The sequence below is a fragment of the Ctenopharyngodon idella genome, chromosome 4 (assembly GCF_019924925.1).
Source record: "Ctenopharyngodon idella isolate HZGC_01 chromosome 4, HZGC01, whole genome shotgun sequence".
NCBI classification, from domain to species: domain Eukaryota; kingdom Metazoa; phylum Chordata; class Actinopteri; order Cypriniformes; family Xenocyprididae; genus Ctenopharyngodon; species Ctenopharyngodon idella.
The window spans coordinates 4498520-4514953 of record NC_067223.1 but is presented as its reverse complement, the minus strand read 5'-3'; the positions used below and the strand labels follow the sequence as shown (position 1 = coordinate 4514953).

The 16434-nt window shown below is 38.2% G+C and overlaps 2 protein-coding genes across 5 annotated transcripts in view; one reads left to right on the top strand and one right to left on the bottom strand.

Annotated features, from left to right (window-relative positions):
- Positions 1 to 16434, bottom strand: part of LOC127510966 (fish-egg lectin-like) — a 736337-nt gene that overhangs the window by 487544 nt on the left and 232359 nt on the right. The gene's annotated exons all lie outside the window — the stretch shown is intronic.
- The window catches only part of syt1a (synaptotagmin Ia), a 206109-nt gene that overhangs the window by 99000 nt on the left and 90675 nt on the right, over positions 1 to 16434 (top strand). For all 4 annotated transcript variants that reach the window (XM_051891164.1, XM_051891163.1, XM_051891162.1 and 1 more), the window contains one exon: positions 6807 to 6889. The gene's annotated coding sequence lies outside the window, so the exon portion shown is untranslated. The remainder of the gene's footprint in view (positions 1 to 6806; positions 6890 to 16434) is intronic.

The window sequence follows — 16434 nt, the reverse complement described above, 5'->3', positions numbered from 1 at the left end:
AGAGTTAAAGGTTAAAGTGTACAACAAATAAAGTTATTGTCTCCTTAAAAAAAGCAATTCTGAACTGCAGAAACGAGTCTTCAGCAATTCCAGTCTCAATTCCTGTTACATACCTATGTAACAATGTAACAAATTTGCATAATGCCAGTCTGTGCTCTTCATTGGCTGCCTACGAACGACATCTACTTTGACCCTCATGTTGTAACTGAGGCATTGTAGAGTTTGCTTGATGTTGAGAAGATGCTGTTTTCAGCGCTGCATATACACTTTGCATGCACTTCAAAATGACGAGAACTCGATAAGAAGAAAAAAACAATGGGTTTTGTTTGTACCACTGCATATCAAGCGTTGAGAAAGCCTCTGGAGCTGAAATTCACATATGATAATTGTCGTTTTGTTTCCAACATGCGCTGGAAAATGGTCGACTAATCAACAGACTGGGCCGTCTGACCAATCAGAGCAGAGGCTCTCAGAAAGGAGGGGTTTAGAGAGATTGAATCTTCAAAGGAACCGTTTTTAGACTTTTTGAAAAATCTATATTATAAGAAAATTAAAGTGTTTTTTGACCTTGGATGCATGTAAACCTATTGTAGTAGACCTCAAAGCAAAATTAGGAACCTTTAAAAGAGCATAATAGCACTGGTGGTGGTGATGAATTCCTTTAGAGTTTGAGGGTTTTTATGATTCTAATCTGGTCTAAAATAACTTTTTATTTTAATATACCAAATTGCAGCTGTATGTCAGTAGATCTATTTTAGCAGCAGAAACATATTTGTTTGCAGTTTGTCTAGTGGTTTCACTAGAATGGATAGCGAGCTGTGAAAAAATCGATAGAATGGAGTGTGGAGAGAGAACATTGCTGCTGTCCATTTTTTCACCACTGATGACAACATAAAACATTAAAAATAAATTCTAGCACCAGATCTACACTCGTTATAACACAGATGCACTGAAACTCCTGCTGGACAATTGTTCTTTTTTTAGACAGTGAGCCATTTCATAAAGTGCTGGGGACAAAATTGGCCATGGCTAAAAGTGGCAGGACCATTATAACATTATAACACCTTCAAAAATGAAAACTGAATTATGTGTCTCGTTTTGGGGTCTCTATACTGGGAAATAGTTTAGGATGTCTCTGTGTACTACATGGGCATACATGCATACCAACAGACATAACTGGGTCTTGGGTGTCTTCCTGGATAATCATCAAATGGATGCCTGTCACAATTGGCAGTGGCAAGTCATATGGGTCAGCGGGCTCTACCCCTCAAAGCTCAAACTGCATTACAATTGCAATATCTCTGCTGTCATGCACACTACTGCTCCTACACAGCTTTTAATCAAAGGCCAAAGAGTTGTTGTCTCCATCTCCTTTGCTTGTTGTTACATTTCAGGACGTGAAAGCAATTAAAAGACATGGATTGAGATTAATCCCCTTTCTTCTGTTCTGAATCACATGGATATGAAATATGTCACAGTGCCATCTGCAGCGGTTGCTCTGGGTGTCCTCATGATAGCGTGTAAACGCATTCTGGCTGCTTGTAGGCTAACATGCAGTAACTCAACACAAGCTTCAGTTATAATACAATCATTGACCTTTCAAGGGATGCTGTGCACAGGCATGTAATGAGAAATGCTAAGCTGGGGTAAGTACAGATGATTGAACAAAAACAGAGCATGTAAATCACACTGTTGCTTTCGACAGAAAAAAAAAAAAAAAAAAAAAAAAAACTTGATTTTTCGATTTTCAAAGAAAATGTGAGTGCATTAGCCTGTGCAAAACTCATGCCGTGATGCTAGGTTGTGTTGAGTGGTTTTTAGGGTGTTGCTCTGCAGTTGCTATACAGTTTCTGGTTGGTTACTTACTAGCGAAGTCCAAAGAACTCACCCCTACGTCTCTATGATATCATGGCTCTGATTTTTATTTTTTTTCAATGCTAGTCTCAGGGTATTTTTCGAGATCACAAAAGCGGAATCCAGTCATTTCAATAGGAATCCACGCAATTGGGAATTTTTTGTGAGAGCGAAAGATTTCCACAAACAACAATGGTTTCAAGTTTGTCACTGTAATTCACTGCACTGACCAACAGAAAGCTGCTTGACTTGAAAGTGTGAGCTGGATTTCATACATTGCTACACTATTGAGAAAGGACAATGAATCGTTCTTAATCATGAAATTTAGGCAAAATTGAGCTATTGTGAGCATACTGTTAATCCTAAGTATGAGCAATAGTAGCTTTAGCAATAACTTCAACTGACAGTAAACAAGCTAAAAAATCAAAGTCAAAATGTGTCTAAGGTTGCTGTTAAGAAATAAAAGTGAACAGGTAAAGTAATAATAATGTGATTAACACTTTGAATTTGCAAAATATGCAACACTGCATATTGTTGGGCATGAAATAATCTGGTAATGAAACAGCTGAAAAAATTAAACTGCAAAAAATAAATAAATAAATAGGACCGTTTTTGCAAACAAAACCACTTCACATAGACTAAATAAAATAGTTGAGCTAGACTACATCTGACAGTAGATAGAAGGCTGACTAAAAACATATGGCAATATGTTGCCAAATTTAACATTGGAATTTCATTCTCATTTTAATGCGACCCCATTTTCAGCAAGAACTGCAAATAACGTGAACGAGGACACGACAGCTTCCCAAACAAAAACAATGAAGCAGAGCTGTACTGAAGGAATGAAAGAGAAAGAGGGATGAAGAGAGAAGCCAGTCATGAAAGGAAACTGTAAGAGACAGGGATGTTGAATGACAAGTCATTCTTTCATGGCCACAAAAAAAAAAAAAAAAAAAAAAAAAAAACTGTTGAAACTAATTAACTGGTGAGGTAGACGGCAGACAAACGGGCATCAGGGACCGTCATTGTGCCACTCGTGTCGTTTGTTTCAAGAGCTTGTCGGTAGGAGCTGTCAGATTGCTGGCGCTTCATTGATTGGTGGGCAGGGAGACTGGGCATTCTCATGCTTACAGCCTCTGCATTATACAGGATGATTTACACACCGTAGCAGCTGTTCGTTCTGGCAGCGGTTCAGACCTCACATAAGTAGTTTCAAAGCAACTCTAATGGACTCAAAGCTGGAACACGACCACAGCCAGCCAACCGGGACAAGTGATACCCAAAGCACACCGCAAAGTGTGGGTCAACATCAGCGACACTAAGAAACATTCATTCTTGTTCTAATTATGTGTTGTGTATACTCACATCATTTTATCTTCATCAGTTTACATCACAAAGGTAGTGTTACCAGTTCATGTCATATAAGGGAACCATTTTCCACCATTGTTGGCAAATAAAACACCCTGTGAGGCGTCTACATGACCTTTCCGGGTTAAGCAGGGATTGTGCTTGTAAATACACTCATTGTCAGACACGCTCAGAATTTCTTTGTATGTAAATTGTTTTATTCGAACAATGATGTAATTTGTCTGAAGTAATTAACATTGTTTGGTTAATGACCTTGTTATTTATTTAAAACATTTTTTTTTTTTTAAATATTTTATTTACACTACCAACATTGTTTATTTTAAGAATTTATGAAATATATCAATATTATATTCAGCAAGGATGCATTAAATTTAATGAAACTTTTCAGTAAAGACATTTATAATGTTACAGGAATAAATAACATAAAAAAATGCATTGATATGTGTTAAAAATAGAAAACAGTTATTTAAAATTGTAATAATATTTCACAATGTTACTGCTCTCTAAAAAAAAAAATACTGGGTTAAAAACAACCCATGTTGGGTTGAAACTGGACAAACCCAGCAATTGGGTTGTTTTAACCCAGCGGTTGGGTTAAATGTTTGCCCAACCTGCTGGGTAGTTTTTTTTTCACTCAACTATTGTTTACTGTATTGCTTGCTTAAAATGAACCCAAAATATGTTGGAAATTAGCAAGTATTAATATGTTTAATAAATAAGCATTTAATAATAAGTTTAATGAATAATAATTAAACAATAAGCATTTATTAAATTGCTTATTAATAAATGTTCACCTTTTGATTATTATTGTTGCCTCTAGTGTAGCCTCTAGTTTTAATTTTATTTTGGGTTCATTTAAAGGCAGCCATATAGTAATTTTTAAGCAATAGTTGGGTTAAATAAAACTGCCAAACATTGGTCAAACATTTAACCCAACCGCTGGGTTTGTCCATTTTCAACCCAACTTGGGTTGTTTTTAACCCAGAATTTTTGACAGAAATTAGACAGAATCTAACCGGACCGAGAATGAAAAATTAGGGTAGACCTCTTTTTACTGGCTTTTGCAGGAACGGGATAAAACGTGAAAGTTTCAGGCGGGAGCGTGATAAAATCTAAGATACAGTATATTTGGCAGAAGTAGGTGGGAGCAATACATAATCTTGCAGGAGCGGCATTGAAAAATCCATCCCGCGCAGACCTCTAGTCTGAATCATGCAGGAATGATGCTGTACAGTTTCAGTAAAACATGCCAAATCATGGTAATCTGCTGCATCCGTCACAACCTAGCACTCAGAACCAATTCACAGGATGGATTTTGCTGGCATGTTTGTTACTTGATTAACATAATTTCTTTAGTGAACTGGCACTTAAACCATGCAGACAGTGTGCAAGTATACGGTAACAGTGGGTGCGCTTCCTTCTTCATGAATTCCCCAATTTATGTTGATACAAGGAAAAAATTCATTAGACCTTGGAATTTTTGTCCCGGTGCCAGCAAGCTGTTAGTTATTTGACTGATAAAACGGAAGGCTTTTGTTTCCTTTTTCCATATGTTATTGTCTATCCGTGCATTGCCTTTCCGCACCTGCCAGTCTAAAGTAATAGCTTTTAATCTGTGCATCAAATCCTGGATAAAGAGCCTCTAAGGAGAGAGAGGATATGGATGAGAAACTCGGTTTGTTCCCCCTCCCTCCATGGCTTTCTCTTTTTCATAGCGGTCGCTGCTGTGCGCACACCATGTTATCAATAACTGGGCTTCACCAATGACAAAGACAAATCATTTTTTTATTTTAACATTAAAGAAAGATGAAAACGATCTAGTCCATGTGCGCTTGCCCATTTGATCACTTTAAATAGTCACCTCAACAATCTGCTCTGCTTGGCAGCCACATGCAGCCCGTTGAATAGCACAGTTCGTCCTAGTATTCAAATAGCTTTAACCAAATATGTGTGCTGTGCTCTGAAAATAATTAGCTTTTTTCCTTGGTCCTTTTTTTCCCTTACAGCACAAAATGACTTTTTTTTTTTTTTTTAAGAATCACTACACTAATTTCAATACAACAGCAGTTCATAGTGGCCGTAGCTAAAAACACCAAAACAGCACCATAATTGTGGTCTATACTATATTCCAAGTCTTCTGAGGTCATATGATAGCTTTGTGTGAGAAACAAATCCCAATTCATTATTTATTCACTACTAAAGTCATTATTCACTGACAATCTTCCCCTCCAGTGAGCTGTTAACTAAAGATCTGCTGCTACTGAATCATTGAGTCAGTGAGTTGATTAGTGAATCGTATCAGTCTGATTCATGAACAGATTTAGTCAGATATGTGAACCATATCAGCAGGTTCAATGAAAAGGCCGTCCATGAATCATCAAATGACAATGGTTTCTCATATATCATTAGAGAATGTGAACTGCTAGTTGTAATATGCAGCTGCAGCAATGATATTTGAGAGCTACAGTGAAGAGGACAATTTTCAATCACTGCATATGAATATGGCGATATGGCGAAAAACAGTATGCCAAAAGAGTAGTATGTCCAAAATCATAGTAGGCCTATTCAAAAGACAGTAGGCGAAAAATGTCTGAATGATCTAATACTTTTGCCCAGATCCTACTTTACTAGCCTTGAGTTACATAATAAAGCCAACATGGCAGATGTTGTACATCCGGTTCTCATTCATACTATTCACATTCATACTATATAGAACATACTTCACCAAGAGTAGTACCTGCTCAGGCAGTATGAGATTTCAGATGCAGTGAATGACTTAAATTTCAGTCTGTTTCTCGCCCACAGCTATCATATGACTTCTGGAGACTTGCAGTATAATGCACAATTCATATAGACTACTTTCGTGTTGGGTTTATAGTGGTTTTTTGTAAGGTTTAGAAAGACAATAGAGTGAGTAAATAACTATCCCAGAGCCCTTGAGGGTGAAGTGTTGTTACTCCATCCTTGTTCACCTGCTTTATGGGCAGGATTTTTAGCCCATGCCCTAGTGACAGGAAGCACCTGTGGTGCGGAGATCTCAGACTGCTCTTTATACCGGTTCCACAGCACATTACACAATTCAAGCAGCCCGCAAATGAACACGCAGGACGTCAGCTGTGAAACCGACCTGTCGATACTGAACTCGTCTTCCCCACTGAGAGACTGAGATTACCAAGCTGATTGGAAAATCAACAAGAGGAAATGACACTGGCTTTATGGGTTATTTCTTAATGCTTGCATTTGAGTCTATTGATTGTGCCATAAGAACATTTTCCCATTTCCTCCTTTCACATTATGTTAAACAGGTTAGGCGAGACTCATTTAAAGTTTAAAATATTTATTTATTTATTTATGCTGATTTGAGCTGAAGAAATTATTTTATTGGCAATTTGACCAAGAAACAATAAATATTAATGAAAAGTAGGCTTGATAAGTATAGTTTTTGAGATTGTAGTCTTTCCTAGGAATTATAATTGACCTAATTTAAGTTTTTTTTAATAAACTCCAGAATTTTCTTTATATATAGATGAAACATTATTATACAATATATTAGTTTTTGTTGAACTCTGCTCTTTCTTTTTCAGATAAGAAGAACGCTGCTCCCTGTGACTTCAGTGAGAGAGAAAGTCTGAGGCCAGCTTCAGCAGCAAGCTACCTTGAGTTAAAGGTTAGTCTTTGTCCTGTGGCTTCAAAGACCAGACGTACACAAACACACAGATACGCATGCATCCGTTTGGTTTCATTAGAAATGCCAGGGGGCTGGAGAGGTTCCCTGTCCATTCACAGCCAAACACCTGCACGGCTTTCATCCCCTATCTGTCCACTCAGCCTTTATCACCTGCCACCCAGCCAACCACAGCACACACACACACACACACACACACGCCATCTAAACAAACCATACACACCAGACATGCCTCACGCACTGCTAATTCACACAGCCACATGGCACACCAGTCAAAATACCACACAAAACTTCTGTGCGAAACCCCACACAGCAAACGTTCACCCAACACATCCTGCTGAAAAGACCATCTTAGACCAGAATGAATTTTCACAGCGTCCTAACCAAGCGTGATGCAGCAATGCGGCAAACAATAAAATTTCCAAAACCAAAAATTCTGAACGTGTTGGGCTGAAACTGAACAATGCAAAAGCTAATTTATTTCTTATTTTTAAAATAACATGTTAACTGAGCTTAAAATTTTATTATACAAAATACTTTAAGGTTTGCAAGGAACATAATAAAAAAAGGTTCCACCATGACTACCTTGATAAATTGAGTTCTGCTGGTGTGTCCTAGCCAGTCAGGTTAGGTTTCAGTGACTTCCATGATATGTTTAAAATGTCCATCCTGGTTCAAATACCTCATTTCGAGTCACTGAGGAAATCAATATATGCTCCAAATAATATAAAAACAGTGTGCTCTACCTCTGTCAATCTGTCATTCTCATTCAATATGTCAAATGCAAAGGCTGCAACCCAATTTCTAAGCAGCCTATTTGCTCTCGTGTGAGAGGTGCCGGAGTGAAAAGGTTTGTGTGACTTAGCTATCTGTTTCCCCTTCATGGGTTAAAGAGTTTTACTAATGCAATATTGATTTCGCTCTCTGGATGGAGAAGACAAAAACACATCTTATTGAAATATGGATAGTCAAGCCGTCGAGAAAATATTAAAAGTCCTCAGGGGGAGGGGGACGTCAGCATTAAGCTGGATTTTACCCTTCAGCAGCAGAAAAAGGTTAAAATTTTAAACTCTTTGTATTGATAAAGGATAAAGGAAGGGATTTCAGCAGTTTTTAAAGCCATTTAAGGTCAACATTTATGTGGGTCTCTGTTCTTTTCAATGCATTTTAGTGTTGTTGTCCTTCAAAGTTTCGAACTGAGTAGGTAGAAAAGCCCACACATTCTGCAAGGACACTGTGAGACTCTATACAGTATGTGAGGTCAGACTATGCAGATGTTCAAAGAAGAAGATTGATAGAACTGCCAACACACACATACATTGATTTTTATGGATTTTAATTGTACAAAGAATTAGGGCTGTAGCTAACGATTATTTTGGTAATCGAGTAATCGTTCGATTATTCTAACGATTCCTCAAGTAATCGCGCCAAATGCCTGAAGAGGGCGCAAGTGGCCTGACGATTGTTTTTACACTCTAAACGCGATTTAATCTGTGTTTAATATTGGCTTACAACATTTATTTCAACTGTCCAATTAATCTTTAATATTTGGCAATTTCTTCACGACAGAAATGCTACAACCACTGTAATTTCTTGAACAAGAACATGTGGACTTAAACGAGAGCTTAAACTTATATTTTGAAATCATGACGAGCAGTTAGCACAGTAGAAACATACTGTATAATGTATTCTCCTGCGTTTGCTAAGGTTTATAGATGACTTACCTTACAAATCTGATTAAATGTCGCACATTGCGTTTCCAGATGAACATTAAAAGCAATCCAAACTCACAGCATATGCAGAGATGGAGTTTGAAACGCGCCACTCATGTAAATAACAGTTCACATGAAGCAGCATTTACTGTGAATGGAGCCGCATGTGTATGTAAATAATTACAGCGCATATTAAACCTGCAGCACATACATTTATTTAATTAATTCACAGCCTTTGTAAAGTCACAGTAGCATTATGCTTTATTATGATTTTTAAATGGGTTTAATATTGTGCAGCCTTAGAAAACGGTCTAATAATGCGTTTCATGGATTCTTGTCCGTGGAAAGCGCCACTTCCAGTATTTTACCGGTTACTTGACACAGGAAAATTGAAATCGAGGATTTTTTGAAATCGAGTATTCGAATTTAATCGAGGAATCGTTACAGCCCTACAAAGAATTAGTTAACACTGTTATACCTGTGTAAACCAGCTGGGTAAAGGCTCTGGTTGTGATTAGTAGCACTATACTCCTGCAAGCTTAGCATCTTTTGTTAGCATCTGGCCTGGTAAAGGACGCTGAGTAGCCATTTGGGGAGGCATTGTGTTTGATTCAGACCTTGTTAAAATGCCATTTTGTTTTGAGCGCAAGGGGCTTTGCACCTTCAGGCAAGTGTGGAAGGACTCGGAGCGTGGTCTCAGAGCAGGATTGGCGCGAACAGTCCAATTTTTCATCCTTATTGGTCATGACATATCCAAAGTGGCAGAGCGTGGGCTTGAAGGAAAACGGTGGATGCTTCAGTTGGGCAAGGAACTCTCACGCCACCACATTTGTCCCTGTAGGGTCTTCTGCACAGCTGTGACGACAACACAATTCACTGTTAGCAATTACAGCCAATGAGATTAAAACAAGAGCTCACAGTTGTTCTTACACACACACTATATTGCCAAAAGTTTTGGGACGCCTGCCTTTACGTGCACATGAACTTTAATGGCATTAATCCGTAGGGTTCTTAATCCGTAGGGTTTAATATGGAGTTGGCCCACCCTTTGCAGCTATAACAGCTTCAACTCTTCTGGGAAGGCTTTCCACAAGGTTTAGGAGTGTGTTTATGGGAATTTTTGACCATTCTTCTAGAAGCGCATTTGTGAGGTCAGGGACTGATGTTGGACGAGAAGGCCTGGCTCGCAGTCTCCGCTCTAATTCATCCCAAAGGTGTTCTATCGGGTTGAGGTCAGGACTCTGTGCAGGCCAGTCAAGTTCCTCCACACCAAACTCGCTCATCCATGTCTTTATGGACCTTGCTTTGTGCACCGGTGCGCAGTCATGTTGGAACAGGAAGGGACCGTCCCGAAACTGTTCCCACAAAGTTGGGAGCATGAAATTGTCCAAAATATCCTTTCTAGCATTAAGCTAGAAGCCAAGGTTGTGCATCATTCAATTGAATCCCTTGTGAAAAGGGTTCTATACCCTATTCACAAAAAAACCCCGCATATGCTGGTTAGGTATGTTTTGAGGCTTGGCAGTTGGTTTGAGCTGGTTTAAGCTGGTCCTTAGTTGGTTCTTAGCTGGTCATGAGCTGGTTTAAGCTGGTCAAGTGCTAGTCCTAAGCAACTAGCTCCAGCTCAGGACCAGCATAAACCAGCTCAAACCAGCTGCCATGCTTCAAAACATACCTAACCAGCATATGTTGTTTTTTTCAACAGGGTAGTGTGCTTTAGTATGTTAGTCAACACATTAAAATAAAGAAGCATACTTCTTGGAAACACAACAAATCATAATAACATTCATTTGAAATGGACTTTAATTATTACAAAGTGCAGTTCTAAAAAAATGCACTTAACTGTAATAAGAAACAGTCATGAAAATATACTCTAAGCATACCAAAGTGGCCATTTATTTCATTAATATTATATTTTCTTGAAGTACAGTTTTAAAAAAAAACAACAACAAAAAAAACCAAAACATTTACTTAGATTTGTGTACACATTCAATACAAGTAAGTGCACTTCTTTTTCACAAGGGAGATTAAAGTCCTTAATTTGAACTGTTGTGACAAACAGGAATATAAGGAAGTAGAATTAAAAAGAAATTCATATAAATTACATTTTTGACAATCACTTTGCCTGTGCAATTTTTAAATGTTGATAAAGAGACAATTCAGTAAATTTGTCTTGCTGTCATTCCAATTCAGATTCCAATTCAACTTTTTGTTGAGTGTGGCCAAATCAATTCATACTTTTTTGTTGTCATTGCCTGTAAATAAATGAGCATAGCTAAGTTATACACTTCTAATGGTGGATTACTATTGTCAAGGACACCCAAGGTGATGGGCTACAGTGGTGCTATGGTTGTGTTAGAGCAGGGGTTCCCAATTCTATTCCTTGTGCCTCCCCGCTCTGGGTGGGTTCCATTTGACCATATGTGCGCTGTGAAGTGTACATAAAAGAGTATTTCGCCATCTGAAGGGAGATTCCAATCCAAAGCAGGTGTGTTTGTATGCTGCTGTTGGTGGATGTAAAGTCCGTGAGACTCAACAGAAAGTCTACAATCATGATTATGGGTTAGATAAGATAAAAAGACATGTTTTTATATTAAACATCGCAACATACCTTTATTATTCAGTTTAGGGCTTTTGAATTTGACAAATTAGATTAAGTGACGTGTCTAATTAATATGTATATGTATATTATGTTAATAAATATTTATATGGATTTATATGGATTTTATACACATATATTAAATGAAAGTGTATTATGGCATCAAACCTTAAACTCTTGCGTGACTTGAGTTTCGTCTGTGTTTGATAACATTGCAGGGTGTTGCGAATTTTAAGAGCAAAACGTATATTGCATGCCATCAATGCGATGGGATTTTTTTTTTTTTTTTATGGAGAAGGGTTCAAATCTCCTTTTTATTGCATTACAAGAAAAAACTGACCAACCAGTAGGATTTGACCTTTTGGTCACATGCCCAGAGCCGCTGCAGTTGGCATGAAAAGACTATTTTTCTAAGTGACAATGAATAGTAGGTGAAGAATCTCGAACCGGCCCTTGTCTCTATACTCTTGTGTTTGGTATTTGGTGTTATTTGAAAAGCACCATAGCCAATACAAGTATCTAAACAGCCTTTCTTCTCTGTGACAAGCGTGTGTCAGAAAAGTTGTGCAGTACTTTATATTTGCTGTTTTAAAAGAACCTCTTCTGTTACAGTGTGAATTAGGATTTCCATTTAGCCCATCTGCCATTTTTTATACATTGATTTGAACAGACAAATTGCATGTGAAATTCAGACCGACTTTTCATACCTAACCATTGTATTGATCTGCTATGTATATTAAGAAAGTAAATGGGGTCCATTTTGATTTCATCTGGACTTCAGCAAAAAGCAAGTGTTATTGATCCTTTCAACAATGACTCACTTACATGTTTAAGCACGTTTTCCTATTATGAAGGTTTCCGCACGCGACTGCTGTGTTTTACAAGGAATCTATTGATGTCCCATTGCTGTGGGACAGGGCAATTCATTTAGGCATCATGATGTATTACCAATGCCCGGCTGTGTTGTTGGGTCATTAGTTTACTTAATACTGGATCCCGGGGAGTACTAAAATACTGTGTTCTCTCACACATGCATCACCTGCTGCGCTCGCATGTGTGCTACCGGCCACTATTTTGCCATTTCTTTTGCAAAGGCCTCTGAGAAAGAGGAAAACCAATATATGCTATGATGACTTAAGCCTATTTGAGTGGACTTTAACCTGGCAGCTCTCATCATTTCAGACTGACAGGCAATTAAGGACGTGACATGAATTTTAATAATGCTGTCTGGCAAAGAGAACAGATTCAAACACCTAGTTCACTGCTTTGGAAACACCACTTAATAGTGGAAGTTATTATGAAAGTGGATGAATATTGCTAATGTTAAAACTACAAACTTTGAAGGCGTATGAGAATCATCTGTGGCCAGCTAAATGTTGACTTAAAGCAACCAGTTCATTTTAAAAATCACTCAAAAATGAAAGTTCAGTTTTCATTTACTAAACCTATTCCAAAACTCTCAAATGTATTTGCATATGTTCATATTTCAGAATTTGTCCCTTTTTATACAAAGAAAAAAAGTTAAATCATATATGGCAGGCAATCGTATAAATTACATTCTTCATTTTTGGGTAAACTCTCCACTTGCCTCTGTCACTCTCAGCCTCTCTCTTTCTTCCCTCAACACTCTCTCTTCCTGTTTCATCGTAGTCTAAGTCTTTCAATATGAGGTTTGTATGCTTTGACGCAACTAAATGCGTGTTTCAGAGCCATTGTTCCTAGAGGCCTTCAGTCCACAAACACTTGAATGGACGTCACTCTTGAGGAATGTTTTCAAGTCAATCGACTTCAAGGCTAGCGTTGAAGAAACCAGAAGTCACGATTACAGCATAAGGGGGCTGATTCTAATGTGCTGCTTCATTACGTGGCCGGGATTTAACCGGATGGTGCAGCAGTTGTATGCATGATAATTTAATTATCAGTCTCTCGACAAACACATTTAATGAGTGCTGTCCAAAGCTGACCTGATCCTCAGCCCAATCCACAGCACCGAGCCTACCATAGAGACCCACACAAAAACATAGCGCCACTTGTCCAGACTGAGTATTTTTTATGCCGGTTTTGTTTAATAATTGGATCAATGACGTGACTCTGTTTTTAATTTCCATATCTTTTAATACATACAAATGCAATTCATAGCTATGATAAGGGTTAAGGTCTTTGCACACTGAGTCCGAAATTCGCATCCGAAATGTTTGCACGTTAAAAAATAAATACGACCTCACGTTGTGTCAATCATGTTTACACACTGCCTCCGAAACTTTTGTCCGTCATAAAAAAATTCGGATCAGGTTCGATTTTCTGCGTTTTTCGCATCCATGGCACGCATTTTGAGAGACGTTTTGACAATTCAGAGCCACCATACAAGCGAACGCCAAAATCCAGAATGCCATCTGACAAGTTGATCCACGTTGTCTACATCACAATGCAGCAGCACTGTATAACAAACAAAGTGCGGAATACAAAGAGACAGAATATAAAGACAGAGTGTGCCAGTATCACTAGCAAAGCATCAAACTGAGCCACTGACATCCTGAAGTAAACTTTGAAACGCTCGGGATAATCACTCAGCTCTTTGATGAGGTTGAACTCTCCTTCCTCTGTCTCTCTCTCTACGCAATCTCGGGATTGGATGAACCCAATATTTCCTCTTTTTAAGAAGAGAGGACAACTAAATCATGCTCACTGCTTGAAGACTCCATTTTGTATTGTTTTGCGTATTTTTTCGCAACGGATTCATTAATAGCATTGGACTTAGTGTGCAAGGTCTCTGTGCGCGACGAATTTTTAGGATCACAAATACGAAAAAAACGCATACGAAATTTTTGGACAAAGGCCTTTATATTCAAAATTTATGAATTTACATGCATTTTGATATTTTTAGGGGGCACATGCCATTCGGTTCAACAAACAAAAACAAAACAGAAAAAAAAAAACTTTAGACCCTCATAACTGTTTGTTACGAAGTCTCTTAATTGGATTTATGACAAGGCTAGGTTAGTTCAGGTTGTCAGATGCCTTGTGACATCTCCATCTTCATTAAATTTAATCTTTTTTTTTTTTTTTGAAAATGCTGTAAAAGTTTTTCAAAACCATATGAAAACAACATGAAAAGAAAAAAAAAATCTTTTTAAGAAAGTATTTTTTTAAACTAGTTTTTTTTTTATGCTTATTTGTCATTGACCTATATAGAGTTTTAAATGTGTAGTACGTATAAGAGTGAGGCACTATGTATGAGTGTACTGTATATAAACAAGTGTCTTTGTTTGCAGTACAATTGTGGAGTTTCTCTCAGTCTGAGGTCATCGGGTCAAACTGGGGCTATGAAAAAGTCTTAATTACTCACCCTGAGTGGAATGGCCAATGAGGCGGCTCTTGTAGACGTTAAATCACAGCAGCTCACTCCAACTCTCTGAAGCCTCCATTAAATTGATCCCAGTGGGACCGACTTCCTTAGTCTTCCTCACTAACATGGAGAGCACAGGTGTTTACCAGATGCTGGAGGACAAAGGAATCCTACTACATCTAGATCTTTGAAGAACTATGCTTTTATCTACAAGTGTTAGCTTTGTGTTGGAATAAATCCTGAACAGCAACACTTAATTTTCATAAACTAAAATTTACTAAAATTCAAACTGGTATACACTGGCCTTGTCGACAGGCATGAAACCAGGATGGGCAGTGGCAAAATAGTAGCATCTGGATTTACATATCTCCACCCTACCCAGTCTGACTAGATCTGCATTAATTAAGTGAAGGAGCCAAGGATTGGAAGTGCAGAGTATGATTACAATGGACGTCCTGGACGTCCCCTCTCTCACACTTCATTACCATCCAAACATCTGCAGCGTGTCCTCCTCTCCTGTCAGAAACAATGGCCTCCACAGGTGTCAGGAGGAGAAGAGAGGGGGTGCGCGCACGTTTGTGTGCTTGCATCTAGTTTGGTAGCATTTGCCAGCGACAACTCTGAAATGAACACCTGCGTTCACCGAAGAAAACATTGTGGGTGCTCAGGCATCCAGAGAAAGACAGAAAGAGACAGTGATGAAATGGTGAAAATAAAGCTGTTTCGCTTGAGTCTGGCAGGTTGATGCTCCTGGCAAACGGGAAGCATAATTAAACTATCAAATGTAATTAAGAGAGGTTTCTCTGTCTAAAATGCATTTAAAATCTCCTGCATGTATCTGCTCCAGATATGCACGCAAACACACTCTATCAATTCAGTTCATTTTAAACTGATTATAATTGTGTTAGATTTGCCAGCTTTGAAATGATGTCTACAAAATCATGCAAAGCCGCCTTGGAACATGCTTATAAGGGTGTGTTCACACTTGGCTGGTTTGGAGGATGTGTGAGAGAGGGGACGTCCACTTCTAAACAGTCTCTGGAGCTGTTTGACTGAAATGTGAGTGCAACATGGACTAAAGACATCTAAACGAACCAAAAACAAGACATGATGTCACAAGATGTGACCCTAAAAAGGACAGAATACTCAAGCATACCTGTTTTTTCTAGGATTTACGTTGCCCATTACAGTTCAGTACAGTTGTCAGAACTGCTTCTCCTTGCAGCAGATCATCGTTTTTGTTTGCAGCGGAGGAATTCCTGGCGTTGTTTTGACTCATTTACACATTTTATAAGCCCTTTCTGAGTTCTCAGCTGGTAAAAATAGAAACGTATGTACATACATTCAATGAGCGCATTTAGCCCAGCACACATTTTCTTTTTTTGGCCCAGACCAAAAGAACCAAGTGAACCGAACTACAGGTGCAAACACATCCTAAGTGAACCAGGGCTAAATGTATCATTTTCTTTTTTGGTCCAGACCAAAAAAACCAAGAGAACCAAACTACAAATTTTAACACACCCTAAATCCTCACTAGGCAACACCCCACCCCCAACCTTTAGTTCTTTTTTTTTTTTTTTTTTTTTTTTTTCAAACAGTACCTACTTTGCAGAAATGTCACTGCAGACATTCTTTACAACTTAAAATACTTACTCTGCACAAGTCAACCTGCCATACCAAACAAGGCCTCAGGGAGATGCCCAAGGACTGCATATAGCTACTATATGGATCCATTCAGAATTATTAAACACACCAAAATACAAATGTAAAATAAAAACATTGTACCTTCATTACCATTGTCATCCATCAACAGATTAGTGACACTGGTTTTCTTTATCCAGCTGAGAGATGCGTAGCCTATCCTATGTTC